This window comes from Capricornis sumatraensis, chromosome 15, assembly GCF_032405125.1.
Source record: "Capricornis sumatraensis isolate serow.1 chromosome 15, serow.2, whole genome shotgun sequence".
NCBI classification, from domain to species: Eukaryota; Metazoa; Chordata; class Mammalia; order Artiodactyla; family Bovidae; genus Capricornis; species Capricornis sumatraensis.
The window spans coordinates 69240905-69259830 of record NC_091083.1 but is presented as its reverse complement, the minus strand read 5'-3'; the positions used below and the strand labels follow the sequence as shown (position 1 = coordinate 69259830).

Here is an 18926-nt window from a genome sequence, read left to right as displayed (position 1 = left end):
TTACCTCTCTGACAGTATTAATGCTTGTCTTCCAAAGGATTATTATTATTATTATTTTTAGTATTTATTTGTTTGACTGCATTGAGTCTTAGCGGCCATAGGATTTTCATTGTGTCATGCAGGATGTGTTCACTGTGACACACGGATTCTGTACTTGTGGTGTGTGAGTTCCAGAGCAGGCAGCCAGTGAATTATTTATGTTATCGTCAAACAAGGAAAGATTAGCACAGTCACTGCAGCCACTGCAGGAAGCGTCCTCGACAAGATGAAGTACAACATTCTGGACCACTATTCCCAGGCCAGTGAGTACTCAGCCAAATATATCAGGAATTTGCATCACCCAGTTTAGTGCAAGACCAGACAAGTACTTCACTCTGGGGTTCCCCTCTGGGAGCAGCCCCACTTGGCTGCTACAAGAAGCTGATTGAGTACTATAAGAATGAAGACCTGTCCTTCCAATATGGAAGACTTTCAACATGGATGAGTATGTGGGCCTTCCTTGAGACCACTGAGAGAGTTACCTCCTTCATGTGGGACACCTTCCTCAAACACATTGACATCTGCCCAGAAAACACCCAAATTCTGGATGGGAATGCAGTTGGCCTACAGGCTGAGTGTGATGCCTTTGAAGAGACAATCAAGGCTGCAGGTAGGGATTGAGCTGTTTGTTGGAGGCATGGGCCTTGATGAACACATTGCCTTTTACAAGTCAGGCTCCAGTCTGTTGTCCAGGACCCATGTGAAGATGCTGGCCATGGACACCATCCTGGCCAGTGCTAGGTTCTTCAGTGGTAATCTCACCAAGGTCCCCACCATGGCCCTGACAGTGGGCATGGGCACTGACTGTCATGGGTGCTAGAGAGGTGATGATCCTCATCACAGGGTTCACAAGGCGTTTGCTCTGCACAAGGCCATCGAGGAGGGAGTGAACCATATGTGGACCATGTTTGTCTTCCCACAGCATCCCCACACGGTGCTTATCCCCACATGATGAGGATGCCACCCTGGAGTTGAAAGTGAAAATCATCAAGTATTTCAGAGATTTAAAGCTTGTTCATAACAAGTTGGTGGACGCCCTGTGCAATATCAAAGAGAAACAAACAGAGAAAAGCCAGCCTTTTTAGAAGCCATACACTGATTAGCTGATGCTACTTGTAGTCTCAAGGACCTCACTGGGACAGGTGGGTCTCTCTGAAGATTGTCTTTAGGAGGACAGAATTGTTTTTCTTTAATCTAGTATGGTTACTAGCTAAATGGGTGAACTTGTTCTTGGTGGTGCAGTGTGGAGTCTAGTCATGGAATTCAGCTAATTTATAATTTAATCAAAAAATCACTACATAATTTTGATGTTTGCCCCACAGATTCGGGGTTTTAAACTTGTTACTGTGCCTCTAACACTGTTCATGTGTACAATGTACTCCTGTCAGGAATGTCTATCATTACATGCACTGATTCTCAATTGAGAGGGAGTTTGGGGCTTATGTGTGTATTGGACAAAACCTCTTTGGAAAGTCTTAAAAGCCTGTCTTGGGTAGGCCTGCCCCTTGTTTTAGAATCATTGTTCCGGATTAAGGAACAAACTCAATGTCTAAAATCAGTGTAAGGCAGCTGTTCCTTTAGTCAGTAACATGTGCCATGGGAAGAAAACTCTCCCTCGCTGTTTTTCCCCAGCTAAGAAAACTTTGCCAGCTTTTTTTTTCTGCTCTCTCAGTTGGCCTTTCAATGAACTCAAAGGCCTCCTTGAGAGAGGATTCAGGTGGGTGGGGCTAAAGAGAAGGCTTTTGCCTATGAACTCAGTTCCTCAACGGGCCCAGCCTCATCAGACTCCTATCCCTCGGGGACGCTCCAGCACCAGGAGAAAGGCAGAGATCCTGTGTTTTGTTCCAAGGTCTCACTATGGTGCCTCTCTTAATATACACTCATTTGTAGGTAGGAAGTTCATGGGGGCAACAGACACAACCAAGATTCAATGTTACATTGAGCCAGGGTTATGGGGGCAGGGGAAATAGCTCAATTATGAATTTAGAAACAATACCAGAGAGACATGTTTTCTGTGTCCCTAAGAGTTGACTGCCAAGAAATATATCAAGTGCTTCTACAGTTGTCTAATATCCTCTCTCCACTTAAAATGTTCTGCCCTTCTAACCTCCTGGGTCTGTGTGGTGTGGTCTGATGTTCTCAGAACATCAGGAAGTACACTTTTGCCCCATTACCCTTCACTCCTTGTTCACAGGATGAGTCTATCGCTCTGCCTTCCATTCCCTCTTATGTCTTGATGGTCTGGATGCTGCCTCCTCCTCCTCCCAGTGTTTGAAGTCGCTCCTGCCTCTATTTCTGGAAAGGTCTTTCAGAGCCTGGCTCAGGCCTGTCTTTAACTGCTGTGTTTGTTACCAGCGTTTCATTTTTAGCTTTTATACGTGATTGTGCTATCATTCTGTTTTTGTTTCATTTTTAAAGTTTATTATTATAGATTTGTTTATTTTTGGCTGCACTGGATCTTCATTGCTGTGTGTGGGCTTTCTCTAGTTGAGTCAAGTAGGGGCCGCTCTCTAGTTGCAGTTGTGCGGGCTTCTCACTGCGGGGGCTTCTAATTGCAGTGGCTTCTGTTGTGGAGCACAGGCTCTAGGGCATTCAGGCTTCAGTAGTTGCAGCTCTCAGGCCCTAGAGCACAGGCTCAGTGGTTGTGGCGCATGGGCTTAGCTGCCCTGCAGTATCTGGAGTCTTCTTTGACCAAGAATCGAACCCATGTCCCCTGTGTTGGCAGAGGACATTCTTAACCACTGGACCACCAGGGAAGTCCTGTCATTCTGTTTTAACCTAATGAATCAATGGACTTGTTTTACAGTGTGATATTTTCTATTAAATCTGGTACTTTCAAGGAAAAAAATACAGAAAGATTTTAAAGGTTTTAGATTTATTTCTTTGTTGAATTTGTTTTAGATACTGGCATTTGGAATAAATTTAGTGAGTCTAATGTTTGCAAAGTTAAAAATTAGACGCTATTTAATCTATAATATGATGATGCAAGTTGGCTAAAATACGAGATATTCATTGCATAGTGGAGTACCCCACAGGCTCCCTTACTTCATTTGGGTCTCTGCTCAAGTGTCAGCTCATAGCACTTCCCAGCCTTTCCTATACTCTTCAGTTCAGTTCAGTTTAGTTCAGTCTCTCAGTCGTGTCCGACTCTTTGCTTAGTATGTTTTCTTTTTCTTCCCAGAATGTGTAATCTACTCATGTATTATCTGAATCCACCACCCACTAGTGAATGAAGCACCATGTAGGTGGAACATTTTTTCTATAGTTTTCCCAGAGTATAGAATGATACATTGAAGGAAGTACGGGTTCAACATTTGCCAAATTAGTGAACTGAAAAAAGAGGCTTGGTGATGCTTTCTCTGTTGTTTTTTTGGTGGTTTTCTTGGCCTCTTGGCATGAAGGATGTTAGTTCCCCAAACCAAGGGTTGAATCCCCACCCCCAACGCCTCCCACTGCAGTGGAAACACAGACTCTTAACCACTGGACCACCAAGGAAGTCCCCAGGTTGCTTTTTATAATAATTATATCTCACATGTACTAAGCATGTACATACTGCATTGAACAAGGGGGCATATTTGTTGTTATTGTTCAGCCACTAAGTCACGTCCAACTCTTTGTGACTGCAGCCACAAAATTAAAAGACACTTACTCCTTGGAAGAAAAGCTATGACAAACCTAGACAACATGTTAACAAAGGTCCACATAGTCAAAGCTATGATTTTTCCAGTAGTCATGTATGGATATGAGAGTTGGACCATAAAGAAGGCTGAAAGCCGAAGGATTGTTGCTTTTGAACTGTGGTGTTGGAGAAGACTCTTGAGAGTCCCTTGGACTGTGAGGAGATCAAACCAGTCAATCCTAAAGGAAATCAGTCCTGAATGTTCATTAGAAGGACTGACGGCTGAAGCTGAAGCTCCAATACTTTGGCCACTTGATGCAAAGAGCTGACTCATTATAAAAGACCCTGATGCTGGGCAAGATTGAAGGCAGGAGGAGAAGGGGACGACAGAGGACGAGACGGTTGAGTGGTATCACCGACTCAATGGACTTGAGTTTGGGCAAGCTCCAGATGGTGAAGGACAGCGAACCATTGCATGCTGCAGCCCATGGGGTCATGCAGAGTCAAACACGACCGAGTGACTGAACAATGTACTACGTGAATGACAAAATGTACTAAGCATTTTCTATGTGCCACACCAAATTCCCATAAAACCTTATAACAAAACTATTTACAGAGGAGGAAATTAAAGCTCAGAGAGTTTAAGTAACTTGCCCAAGGTCACAAGATTCAAACCTAAGCACTCTGGTTCTATAGTCCATTTTTTAAAAATTCAATGAAATCGGGGGGTTTTGTGTGGTAAAATATGTATAACATAAAACTGATCATTTAATCATTTTAAGTATACAGTTTACTGGCATTAACATTCATGTTGTGCAACCAATCTCCAGAACTACTTCATCTTGCAAAACTGTAACTTTATACCCATTAAACAACAGCTCCCTTTTCCCTGTCCCTCCCTTCCCCTAGCAACCATCACTCTACTTTCTGTTTCTCTTATTTTGACTACTTTAGATGCTTCACCTAGGTGAAATCATACAGTACTTTTTCTTTTCTGATTGGCTTATTTCTCTTAGCATAGTATCCTCTGGGTTCGTGCATATTGTAGCATGTGTCAGAATTTCCTTCTTTCTAAAGATAAGTAAATATGCCATTATGTGTATCGACCACATTTTGTTTATCCATCCACCCTTGGATGGACTGCAGCCCAATTCTAACCTGTAAACTTTTCAAAACTGTGTCTTTTGATATTAATCTTGAGGTGACAGATTGTGGGGAGTGCTAACTGTCTAAGTTCTCTCTCTTCTGTGGGAAACATTCTTACTTCTTCTTTCTGTTTTGGAACAGATCTTCTCACTCCCATCACACGCAGGGGAAATTCAACTTGTTGAAAACTTTCCATCCAAAAAGTTGCTCACAACAAATATTGGGATGGAGAGGGGTGACTAAGTGGTCCAGTAACAATCTTCTCCCTTCAATCCTTCACTTCCAAACCCTCTCTCCCAGTTGCCTCTTGGGAGCTCTAGATTCCTTGCCTTTATTACATGTTCCCTAAAGTTCCTACTTTACCATCAGCTTTCACCAACATCCTGAAAATTGAGTCAGGTTGGCACTGAAAAGGGTCTTTTTCTCCAAAGAACCCTGCTCTCCTGCTCAGAATCCAGTGCCAGCTTATTCCCAGATACTCAGAGCACACTGGATGGGAGAATGTTCAGTTCCCTAAAGCTGCCTCACATGTAAATTATACTTCTTATTAGTAGGGATAGACGTTTTCTCAGTCTTTTGAAAATATGCAAATAAGAGCATCTTACTGTTTTGTTTTCGGTTGTGTCTGTTTATTTTGGCTGCAGCAGTGGGATCTTAGTTCCCTGACCAAGAATCGAACGCACATTCCCTGCATTGGAAGTGGGGAGTCTTAGCCACTGGACCACCAGGGAAGTCCCCCAAATAAGAGTATCTTAAACATTACTATGTGTATTGGCATACTCTAACTCACAATATAGGAAAATACAATACAGTAAGTCCCCTACAAACGAACAAGTTCCATTCCAAGAGTGCATTCTTAAGTCCAATTTGTTCATAAGTCCAACAAAGTTAGCCTAGATACCCAACTAACATAATTGACTATACAGTACTATACTGTAAATAGGTTTATAATACTTTTCACAAATAATACATAAAAAACAAAGACAAAAAACATTTTTAATCTTACAGTACAGTACCTTTAAAAGTACAGTAGTACAGTACAACACCTGGCATGGGGCTGGCATCGAGTGAACAGGCAAGAAGAGTTACTAACTGGAGGAGGGAGAGAGGGTGGGAGATGGTAGAGCTGAAGGAGCATCAGCAAAAAGAGGAGGGCAAGCTGCAATATCACTCACGCTAGACACTGATGGCACAGGTTCTGATTCTTTGCTGGATTCAACTCTATCTACCCGCTTGACATGAGTTTGAGTAAGCTCCGGGAGTTGGTGATGGACAAGGAAGCCTAGAGAGCTGCAGGTCATGGGGTCACAAAGAGTCGGACATGACTGAGCAACTGAACTGAACTGAACCCGCTTGAAAAAATGGTCCAAGCCAGAAAGAAAAACACCAATACAGTATACTAACACATATATATGGAATTTAGAAAGATGGCAATGACGACCCTGTATGCAAGACAGGAAAAAAGACACAGATGTGTATAACGGACTTTTGGACTCAGAGGGAGAGGGAGAGGGTGGGATGATTTGGGAGAATGGCATTCTAATATGTATACTATCATGTAAGAATTGAATCGCCAGTCTATGTCTGATGCAGGATACAGCATGCTTGGGGCTGGTGCATGGGGATGACCCACAGAGATGTTATGGGGAGGGAGGTGGGAGGGGGGTTCATGTTTGGGAACGCATGTAATAATTAAAGATTTTAAAATTAAAAAAATTAAAAACTAATAAAAAATTAAAAAAAAGAAAAAAAGAAAAAATGGTCCAGTGATGACTGGGTGAAAGTGAAAGTGAAGTAGCCCACCAGGCTCCTCCTTCCATGGGATTCTCCAGGCTAGAATACTGGAGTGGGTTGCCATTTCCTTCTCCAGGGGATCTTCCCAACCCAGGGATGGAACCCAGGTCTCCCATGTTGCAGGCCGACACTTTACCCTCTGAGCCACCAGGGAGGCCCGTGATGCCTGGGTAGCAGCTCTTTTTCTCACTGTAGATGCCATGGCAGCACTGGATTGCTTTCTGATGGCTGCTGCATGCTTTGTGCACTGTTCTCTGCTCGGCTCCTGGGCCTCAGAAACTAACGGTGCCTCCTCAAATAAGGAAACCCCTCACCATTTCCTGTGTCATGAACCTCCTCCATTCTTCAGTTACTATTTCTTCCTCTTGTCTCTATTCGTCCTTCCTCTGGGCCTCCAATTCCATCAGGCCTTCATTAGTAAGCTCTTCGTGTTGCACAGAAAGTTCCATTGTTTTCACTTGGTGCTTCACTTGGTGCTTCTTAGCAATACCAGCTACATCACCACTCCTTTTCACTTGCTTACAGACATCCTGGGCTTGAATTGAAAATATTGTACTACTGTACTCTATACAGTACTGTGCAGTAAAGTACACAAATGCATAACCACTTATAGAGGATGCACTCAGGTGACCATGTACACCAGACACATGAACTAACTTTCATAATTGCACATGCAAATGCACATTCAAGTCTTTTTTTTTTTTTTAAGATTTTTTGATGTGGATTATATGCAGAGTACATCCTGAGAAACGCTGGGCTGGAATCAAGATTGCTGGGAGAAATATCAATAACCTCAGATATGCAGATGACACCACCCTTATGGCAGAAAGTGAAGAGGAACTAAAAAGCCTCTTGATGAAAGTGAAAGAGGAGAGGGAAAAAGTTGGCTTAAAGCTCAACATTCAGAAAATGAAGATCATGGCATCTCGTCCCATCACTTCATGGGAAAATAGATGGGGAAACAGTGGCAGACTTTATTTTGGGGGGCTCCAAAATCACTGCAGATGGTGATTGCAGCCATGAAATTAAGACACTCCTTGGAAGGAAAGTTATGACCAACCTAGATAGCATATTGAAAAGCAGAGATATCATTTTGCCAAAAAAGGTCCGTCTAGTCAAGGCTATGGTTTTTCCAGTGGTCATGTATGGATGTGAGAGATGGACTGTGAAGAAAGCTGAGCGCCGAAGAATTGATGCTTTTGAACTGTGGTGTTGGAGAAGACTCTTGAGAGTCCCTTGGACTGCAAGGAGATCCAACCAGTCCATCCTAAAGGAGACCAGTCCTGGATGTTCATTGGAAGGACTGATACTGAAGCTGAAACTTCAGTACTTTGGCCACCTGATGCAAAGAGTTGACTCACTGGAAAAGACCCTGATGCTGGGAGGGATTGGGGGCAGGAGGAGAAGGGGATGACAGAGGATGAGATGGCTGTATGGCACACTGACTCAATGGACATGAGTTTGATTGAACTCTGGAAGTTGGTGATGGACAGGGAGGCCTGGCATCCTGTGATTCATGGGGTTGCAAAGAGTCGGACATGACTTAGCGACTGAACTGAACTGATTTTTTTAAAGTTTTTATTGAATCTGCTATAACATTGCTTCTCTTTTACATTTTTTTTTTCACCACGAGGCATGTTGGATTTTAGCTCCCTGAGTAGGGATCGAAACCAAACCCCTTGCATTGGAAGATGAAATCTTAACCACTGGACTACCAGGGAAGTTCCAGGTTTACATCTTTGAAAGTTTGCAACTTGAAGGTTTATATGTATGGAACTTATTATATATTTGTTTTTCAAATGCAACTCTAAAGACAACCGTCCAGTCCCACCCAGTTTATCGGCTCTAAAGTGAAAAGTAAAAGAAAAGTGAAAGTGTTAGTTGTTTGGTTGTGTCTGACTCTTTGAAACCCCATGGACTCTAGCCCATCAGGCTCCTCTGTCCATGGAATTCTCCAGGCAAGAATACTGGAATAGGTAGCCATTCCCTTCTATAGGGGATCTTCCCACTCTGGGGATTGAACCCAGGTCTCCTGCATTGCAGGTGGATTCTTTACTATCTGAGCCACCAGGGAGGCCCCACCTCCCCTTAATAAAAATTCTGAAACTATTTTCCTTGTCAATCACAGGAATTTAACAACTTCCAAACACTAAAATGCCTTTAGATCTTCTTGAGATAGGGTCATGTTTTTAGATGAGAAGGATTACTATGTAACAGATATTTAACTTTGAGGAAAGAATATTTTTTAAAAGATCAAAGCCTTCCTTAACATTTGAATTAATATGTACTTTTTAAATATGATAAATATATATTTATTATATGATATTATATGATAATGTAATGATAAATATAAATGATAGCACACTTAGAGTGGAGAAATAGACAAGTATGTATTAGACTTTATTTTGCATGCTATGCAACAGCACAAGGGTTCTTGGTTGTAACCAACTCCACAGTTGTCAGAAGTTTGGGGCCCAGACATTGCGAACCACTAAGTCAAAATGTCCGACCTCAGGACATCAGCTCAGGAGTGGATATCACGTAGTACAAGCATGTTGGAGGTGTGTATCAAGTCTGCTAGGGCTGCCATGATAATATACCATGGACTGGGTGGCTTAAACCACAAATTCATTTTCTCAACAGTTCTGGAGGCTGGAAAACCAAAATCAAGGTGCTAGCACAGTTAGTGTTACTGAACCAGGTCCATTTGCCCAATGTGCAGTGAGCCAAATACTGAAATGCCAAGGTTTACAGTCAAAGTTTATACACAAGAAAGCCAAGTGAAGAGATGGGAGAACAAGTCTCAGATCTGCCTCCCTGAAGGCAGAAGGACTGGAGTGCTTATGGGATAAGTAGGATGGTCTAAAAACTGAGCAGGATACTGCAGAGCCCTCCTGAGTACAAAAGCTCTTCCATGTCCCCCATTTCTCATATGTAGGAAGAAGGTTTCAGCCTTCTAGATCTTCCCTGAGTTCCAAAGGGCAGATTCAAACAATTACTTATTAGAGAAATGAGGGAATGTAGAAACAAAGGAAAAGCAGTTAAGTAGAAAAGTAATGACAAGAGTGCAGCAATAAAAGAGTCCTAGGTCTTCCTCAAGAGATACACATAACAATCCAATACATATCTTGAGTTGTTTTTCCAGGAACTAAGTCTCCCTGCCCAGGTGGAGGATGGTGACTTCATGCGGAGCACAAGATTCCTGGAATATAACCCATTACCTCACCATCCCCCATCAGAAGAAAGCTGTGCACTCTGCAGCCCTCACCCAAAAGTTGCCTTTAAAAACTGTTCCCTAAAACCCCTCATCAGAGTTTGGGTCTTTTGAGCATGAGCTGCCCATACCCCACGTTTGGTACCTGCAATAAAAGCTGTACTTTTCATCACTATGAAACTGAAAGTGAAAGTCGCTCAGTCGTGTCCAACTTTTGCAACCCCATGGACTGTATAGTCCATGGAATTCTCCAGGCCAGAATACTGGAGTAGGTAGCTGTTCCCTTCTCCAGGGGACCTTCCCAACCCAGGGATCGAACCCAGGTCTCCTGCATTGCAGGCGGATTCTTTACCAGCTGAGCTACCAGGGAAGCCCTTTCATCACTACAACCAGGTGTTAATAAATTGTTTTTGCTGCACAGGAGGTAAGTGGACCCAAGTTCAGTTTGGTAACAGTCTTAGTTGTGGGTTAAAAGTAACTGGAGGTAGGGCAAAAGGTGACATAATAAATGTTCTGCAAATGTGCTTCTGGGTTACATACAAAGACTTCGTTAGGATATTAAGAATTGCAGTTCAGGAGACATAGATTTAGGTGAAAACCAAAAGAGTGCTCAGGAGAAGAAAATGGAATCAGGCTTACAAGACAAAATCACAAGGTTGTGACAGTTTTCTGTTTGGGTGAGACTTGTCATTGACTCTGACATAAAGAAGCATTTGTTATTAAGGAATAAACTGCCACTAGTTGTTTTGGGGTAAGGTCAATAAGTATCTTGAATTTCTAGCAGATGTTCTGGATGCCTGTGTTAAGACAAAAATGGTTAAAGTTCAGTTTCCCTCCAGGCTGAGATATGCACAAGTCCTATTTCCTCAATGGCCTTTCAGCTCCATCTTAGTGACCTCTCTTAGCAATACCTACTCCATTTTGACTTTTCTTTCACATTTCCCCCTTTTGATCAACATCTTTCTTTGGGAGGCATCAATGATCAACCATCTGGTTATTTGAGATCAGCATCAACTTCCCCTGTGCTAGGAAGGCTCTTCCCAGAGAGTCTTGTCACACAGAGGAGGGAAAAAGGTGTCTATGTGAAAGATACAGTTTTAGAAAGTTTATGGCCATATTTGAGCAACAAGGAGTAATCTAGGAAGTGAGACTTCAGAGGCACTCAAAATAAGAAAAGTTCAAAAAGCTTTATTAGGAAGAATCTTATTGGAGTGGTCAGTCATCTCCAGATGTCTAGCTATCATTATTCCTTTTAGTATTTCTCCAAGACCTGGTATTAGGTCATTCATAGCAATTATTTGTTTTTTCATATGACTTATTGTATGACATTCAGCAGTTCTCAACCTTTTTAGCACCAGGGACCAGTTTTGTGATTATTCAAGTGCATTACACTTGTGCACTTTATTTCTATTATTATTATTACATCAGCTCCACCTCAGGTCATCAGGCATTAGATCCTAGAGGCTAGAGATTCCTGCACTAGACGGTCCATGCGGTCCGGAATCCTGGGAAAGCCGTTCACAACAGATTTCATCTGCTTCATTATCCTGAACTTTGTCTGATTAACTTTGCTTTCAGGTCTGTAGACTTGTTGTGACATCCAGGAAGGAGATGGTACCTTCTTTAAATGAGAAACATGAATCTATGCGTCAATGTCCTTAGGTTTAGCAGCACAAATTTAGTTAACAATACCTGTAAAGGTCCCCTCCAGCAAGGTTGGAAGACATCACTGTTAAGGTGTCATTTCCAGTAAGTAGATACAGTCACCAGTCTGTTTTTTCCTGAAGGTGTGGATCTGAGATTAAGCAAAACCAAAGACAGTGCTTTGAACAACAGCAGCTTAAATGATTAGTCATCATAAATGCGCTATGGTAGATAGAGTGCAAAGACTGAAAAAAAAAAAGAAAAACAACTTAGTTTGCCAGGAAGCCAGGAAGTACCAAGCAGTTGTTCTGGTTTTCCTGTAGCCCCCACTGTTAATTTAATTTACATCCAGTGTTTACCCATCTTAATTTCTCTGATTCAGGAGCAGTCTGTTGCCATGTTACAAGATATCAGGATAGGAAAAGTCTGACAACAAGAGGTCAGTTCTTCTGAAGAAGCAGAATGGATTTCATCCACAAATGCCACAATATTTACATATTCTGTTGCTGCTGCCTTTGCATGAAAGTCAGCTAGGACTTTCCCCTTATACTCATTCCTTTTAGTGTGAGCCTCTATTTGATGACAGACAACATTTTATGTCAGGACATATCAGACTTCTAGGAATTTCACACAATTTCTTGAACACCTAAAACACATACCTGCCGGAAGCCAGTGTGAGGAATCCCGCCCGTGACAAGGTCATGAGGAAGGAAGCTGACATACGCAAGGCGTGCTCAGACTTCAGGGACCCCTCTGGAAATTCCTAAGCATGTACCCCAGCAAAAATCTGCCGGCTTTTGTGCTCTGCTTTTCCGCTTTTCTGATATTCTCTGGAAAAAAGTCAATTCAGGGTTTTAGTCTTCTGCATTTGAAAGGGATATTTCAGTTAAACCCCTCTGATAGCTCTCTAGCCTGCCTAACATGTTCCCCAGACCTCTTACAGCTTGTGAATTGCTTACAGCCCCTCAGCCATGAGAGGCACAAAGCTTACAGCTTGTGAATTGCTTACAGCCCCCCAACCGCGAGAGACATCTTAAAGATACAGAGCCTTTTCTAAAGAGTTAAAAATTATATTGGTAGAGGGTTTTCACTGTTGACTCAAGGATTGCTGCCAGACCTCCTTATTCTTTATCTTTTAGGCACCTGGAAGGATGTTAATGTAAGCAGGATGTAGAAAAAGATACATAGTAGTTTTGATGTTAGCAACACTAGACTTTTGAGTTAATTGCTTCTCTTTTGCTGTAAATCACTGTACTCCTTCTACTTGTTATAAGTTGCTGTATCCTTGCTATGTAAGAATGTAACTTTATTTAGTGCTTTCTGAGAGTGGCACCAGACCTTGGGAAGATCAACACAAATAAGTCTTGTGGTTGACAAACCCTTATCAGAAAAAAGGCTGTAAAATGTTAATTGGCCCTTTTGGCTAGAAGATGATGTAAATTACCTAAGACTTGTGTATACAATTAGGTATGCAGAGAAAAAAGCCTGGTTTTGATAAGAGTCTGGACTGCTAACGCTGCATAACTTTGTGTTACCCATTGATCTCCATGTTTTATCAAAAGTATAAAAGGCCTTCTGAACAATAAAGGATGGACCAGTTTCTCGGACCAGCTTCTCGGACTAGTCTCGGCCTGGTTTCTTGGGAATCTGGCTCCCCCCATGTCTCTCTCTCTCTCTCTTTTTCTCTCCCTTTTCTTCCCTCTGCTCTTTACTTTAATTTCAGGCTGAATTTCCATCTGGGGCGTGGAGGCTCGCCAGGTCTACTTATTTGCCCTGGTTATTAAGATCCTCGCGAAAGGGAGCTTAAGGCGAGGCACCCTTAGATATTCAAGCGGGCACCGGTGGCCCAACGTAGATGGTGTAAATTCCTTGTCTGGAATTTTATTGATCTTCCGCGTAAACCAAGCTATTCAGCCCTCTTTCTCCACTTAATCTTCCTACTGCACTATAGTTTCTTAATCTAATCTTATATTAATAAATAAACAAGTCTTTCCACGCCAACGCCATTCACCCTTCAAATTCCCTGGATCCACCGGGGCTGGACCCCGGCACATACCCACATAGACACAACATAAAGAAGGCTAACCATTGCTTATTTGACAATTCTTCTCCTATAATTTAAACATATCGAGTACATCTAATTAGTTTAATATCTCTTCCTTTACAATGAGAGAATAAATCTTTGAGATCTCTAAAATATCTCTTATCTCAAGTTAGTTCTAAGTCAAAAATTCATTTGGAATTTGATTTGGGGAAGTCTGTCAAAAATATCCAGAAAGTTTTAAAATCATCAAATAGGATCATATATCACTGTGAAACAATGCTTAGTTATTCATTTAACTAAAATAACAAAGAATTCACAGGCAAATATGGAAGGTTGGGCTTCTCAGAGGGCTCAGAGGCAAAGAGTCCACCTGCAGTGCAAAAGAACACCTGCAATGCAGGAGATCTGAGTTGGATCCCTACATCTGGAAAATCCCCTGGAGAAGGAAATGACAACCCACTCCAGTATTCTTGCCTGGAGAATCCCATGGATAGTGGAACCTGGCAGTTCATGGGGTCGCAAAGAATTGGACATCACTGAGCGACTGAACCACCACCACAGTTCTGAGCAAATCTTAGTTATCAAGAGGACTTGCATTACTTAAGTTATCATATGATAAAGACATGATTATTTTGATAAGACACAAGATCTTTGTTTTTTCCCCTAGGCATATTACTTAAAGGTAAAGAAAAATCTTCCTTATTTCTTATTATCAAGAGCAGACAGGTAGGAAAAAAATCAAAAACAAAAAAATGTCCTTTTAACAGAGGGAGAAAGCCAAACATATTACTTAAAGTTAAAAAAAACCTTTCATAATCTCTTATTTGAAGAGCAGACCATTAGGAAAAAAAAAAATACTTTGTCCTTTAAACATAGAAAAACAAATTCCAATTTTGTACCAGTTTATTTTTGATATTAAAACTCATTTAATTAAATTCATTTCAATCATTTCTAGTCTTAACCAGGCATGAAAGTCCTTCCTAAAGATTCCTTCTTCATAAACTTTCTTTTATGGAAAATAGACATCCTTCTTTCCTCATATATGGAGATGTTTTTACTTATTTGTCTATTTATTTAGCTTTAATCACATATATTAGCATTTTTAAAAAATCCTTCAGTTCAATTGCTTATTTTTGTCTGACTCTGTGACCCCATGGACTGCAGCATGCTAGGCCTCCCTGTCCATCACCAACTCCCAGACCTTGCTCAAACTCATGTCCTTTGAGTCGGTGATGCCATCCAACCATCTCATCCTCTATCATCTCCTTCTCCTGCCTTCCTTCAATCTTTCCCAGCATTAGGGTCTTTTCCAGTGAGTCAGTTCTTCACATCAGGTGGATAAATTATTGGAGCTTCAGCTTCAGCATCTGTTCTTCCAATGAATATTCAGGACTGATTTCCTTTAGGATGGACTGGTTGGATCTCCTTGCAGTCCAAGGGACTCTCAAGAGTCTTCTCCAACACCAACTTAAAAATCCTTAAGATTTTTAACTTCCCCACTTAAAAATCCTTAGAAAACTTTAATTTGAAAACGAATAAGAACTAAATAGCAATTATGAACTATGTTTTACATTGGCATTCTGTATATTGGCAACCTTATAAATAATTTTTATCATTTCTAGAAAAGTGCTTTCTCATAGAAAATTTCTCAGACTGGCATCAAATACTTTAGTTTCTCTGTAAAAAGAAGTCTATGTTCAGCAATTAATTCAATATCTAATTTGGAAATTATTTGGAAATAATTTAGATATTCAATGAATTAAACTTAAAATTTAACTTATTAATTTAGTAAAACTCTAAGGGTGTAAGTTACCGGTGAGATTTGAGAAACCATTTTATTTATTTAAAATATTTATTTGGTTACCTGGGGTCTTAGTTGCGGCACATGGGATCTTTACTTTCTGGTATGCAGGATCTTTAGCTGTGGCATGTGGGATATGGTTCCCTAACCAGGGATTGAACCCAGGCCCCCTGCTTTGGGAGCACAGAGTCTTAGCCACTGGACCACCAGGGACGTCCCCCTGGGAAACTATTTTAAGTTATTGTTCAGTGCGTAAGTTGTAGCCAACTCTTTGTGACCCCATGGATTTTTAGCAGATATATCATTGCTAAAAAGTTTGCCTAAAAACTCAACTTATTTACATTTAATTCATTTGTTCTTAACAAACATGTTTAGATCTCCTATTAAAATACTTCACCAAACATTAGATAATATCAGTCATCCTCCTAAGTTATTTTTCTGACAAATTTTGTAACAGAGATAACATGAGCTTATTTGACTTTTAGTAAACCTAAGTAGAATAAAACATTATACTTGAGATTTTCCTGGTGATCAGGGGTTACAAATCCACCTGCCAATGCAGGAGACATGGGTTCAATCCCTAGCCTGAGACAATTCCACATCTCAAGGGGCAACTTAAGCCTATGTACAACATCTGCTGAGCCAGAGTGCTCCAGAGCCCATGAGCTACAGCTACTGAAGCTCACATGCCCTAGGGCCCGTGTTCACCACAACTAAAGAAAAACTGTGCACAGCAACAAAGACCCAGCACAGCCAGAAATAAATAATAAATAAATAAACTTATTTTTAAAAAACTCCTTAAAAAGTGTTATACTTAATGTTGGCAATGCTAAAGGAATGTCTGTATTAAACCAACAAACTTAAACTAGCTTTTATTTCCTAAAGATTCACCCTAGATCATGTGAACTTGAAAAACATTTGGGTTAGGTTCTATTACATTTTTGCAAATAGACTTAATTTATATAGTGCTTGTTTGTGTTAAGCCAATGAAATAGAACTCTTTTACAGATTCATTTTAGCAGCACTATCCAAAGGTAGGACTTCCCTGGTAGCTCAGACGGTAAAGTGTCTGCCTATAATGCAGGAGACCCAGGTTCGATCCCGGGGTTGGGAAGATTCCCTGGAGAAGGAAATGGCAACCCACTCCAGTATTCTTGCCTGGAAAATCCCATGGATGGAGGAGCCTGGTTGGCTACTGTCCATGGGGTCGCAAAGAGTTGGACACGACTAAGCGACTTCACTTCACTTCATTCACAATATATTTATATATAGACACATATGAACATGGTCTTCCCTAATAGCTCAGATAGTAAAGCATCCACCTACAATGCAGGGGACCCAGGTTCAATCCCTGAGTCAGGAAGATCCCCTGGTAAAGGAAATGGCAACCCACTCCAGTATCTTTGCCTGGACAGTCCATGGACAAAGGAGCCTGGTGGGCTACAGTCCACGGGGTCGGAAAGAGTCGGACACGACTGAGCGACTAACTCACACACATGAACATACAGACAGATGCAAACAGAGACCTTATAGTTTTTGTTTTAAAACTTCTCTTAAACTGGATTTCTGGGCAAAGGTACTTCTATGGCAGCTTGTATTTTTATTTATTTATCTTTAACAATTTATTTATTCACTTTATTTTTGGTTCCTGGGCCTTCCTTCCTTGCTGCTTTCAGGTTTTCTCTAGCTGCAGCGAGCGGAAGCTACTCTTCATTGTGGTGCATGGGCTTGTCATTGCAGTGGTTTCTTTTGTTGCAGGGTATGGGTTCTAAGGCATGTGGGCTTCACTAGGTGTAGCACGTGGGCTCAGTAGTTGTGGCACACAGGCTTACTTGCTCTGAGACACGTGGAATCTTCCCAGGTCAGTTATCGAATCCGTGTCCTGCATTGGCAGGCTGATTCTTATCCACTGCGCCACCAGGGAACTCCAGCAGCTGTATATTTAAAAGTCTTCTTCTCTCCCTTCCCCCTCCTTTTTTTTTTTTTTTTTCAATTTTAGGAATTGGAGGGAGGTGGTCTAGATAAGAGTTCCCAGAGAGGTTACAAGCCTTTGAGATAAACATGAGAGATGTGGGGAATGATGAAAAGGAATGGGTGAAATATGAACTGCCTCTAGAACTACACTTCCACTTTCACAAAGATTCATAAGGTATAACTTACTGTAAATAACACCATAGGCTGATCCACCCATCCAACTACTTTATCCTCAGTTTGCTTCTTTATATGAGGGAGATTTCTAGCTGAGATGTAAAAAAAAAAAAATTATGTTTTGCCCAGGCAACATTGTTGGTTAGCTTTGTCATGTCACTATTAACTGGACATGCTAAATGGCATGCTAAAGAGCATGTCCAATTAATAGTGCTTGAAGGGTGGATTTACATGCCTTAGTCCAGAGGATATATGTAATGGTGTGGTGCCATCCTCATTGGACCTGGCTTTAAAATGGGCTGCCATTACAGGACGGGCAGTATGGATGGTCTTCTGCAGGGGATCAAGTTCAGTGTTACAAAAAAATAAGGAAGTTCAGAAAGAGATGGATAGCAATGAGGAGAGCTTTATGACAGATACTCAGAGGGACAGAAAAAAAGATCTGGAAAAAGAGAGTTCTCAGAAGCCTCAGGGGATTTTTCGAGCTTGGAAATCTTTTGAGATAATTGTGAGTTAGTTTCTCAGGGGGAAGCAATAGTAGCAGATACATTAATTATGATTGGAGGCCTCAAAATATGAATTGAAATATGCTTCACATTCTCTTTGTTTTGTACTATAGCTTTTCTCCAGTTGAGCACACAAATAAACTAATTTTGAAATTCTGAACAAGCCAAAAGTAGACCAACAGAGTTTCAAATCATTGCAGGTGATTTTAGTTCAATGCAAAAGAAATTTACAAGAGGAAGGCCCATAAGTTTTAAACATTAATTGATCTGGAGTTCTGAACAATGGCAGTGCCTTTAGAAACCTAATTCCCCACAACTGAGTACTGACCAAGATGAACCATTCCCTTTCCAGAGAAAGCCAGCCACAGAGGACCCCCAAATAAAGGCTCAGAACCTTGACTGTACTGGGAGGTTTGAAACTGAGAGGATTTACCCCTAAAGACACAAGATCACTGAGGAGACGACTGAGTACAAAGTTGAATATAAGTTGAAATACAAGTGGAGACTGGCTGTAAGCAGTGAGTTTAAAAGGATTCATGAACTATGTTTACTCAGGAGCAACCCACTGAAGTCTGGCCACTCCCTCAAATGTTTGAGCATCCTAACTCCCAAATACATGGTCACTCCACCCCATACACTGAGGCACTCCTAGGAAGTCACCATAAGTGAAACTCTATAGGAAGAGTTGGCCACTCCCTGTGACTGCCTAAAAGCAATAGAACTTGTACCCAGCTCAAGTTACAGAACAGAACAGTGGTTTTCAAGGCTGTGCGTGTATGCTAAGTTGCTTCAGTCGTGTCTGACTCTGCGAACCTATGAACTGTAGCCTGCCAGGCTCCTTGGTCCATGGGATTCTCCAGGCAAGAATACTGGAGTGGGTTGCCATGCCCTTCTCCAGGGGATCTTCCCGACCCAGGGATCAAATCTCTGTCTCACGTCTCCTGCACTGGCAGGCAGGTTTTTTACCACTA

At 41.4% G+C, this 18926-nt stretch overlaps 1 non-coding gene and 1 pseudogene across 1 annotated transcript; both read left to right on the top strand.

Annotated features, from left to right (window-relative positions):
• The first annotated feature begins 265 nt into the window (after nt 1–265).
• On the top strand, nt 266–1142 carry LOC138091706 (glucosamine-6-phosphate isomerase 1 pseudogene; annotated as a pseudogene).
• A 15201-nt stretch (nt 1143–16343) lies between these two features.
• Nucleotides 16344–16415, top strand: TRNAY-AUA (transfer RNA tyrosine (anticodon AUA)). Its single transcript has one exon. It is a non-coding gene; the product is annotated as a tRNA-Tyr (tRNA).
• Nucleotides 16416–18926: the final 2511 nt, after the last annotated feature.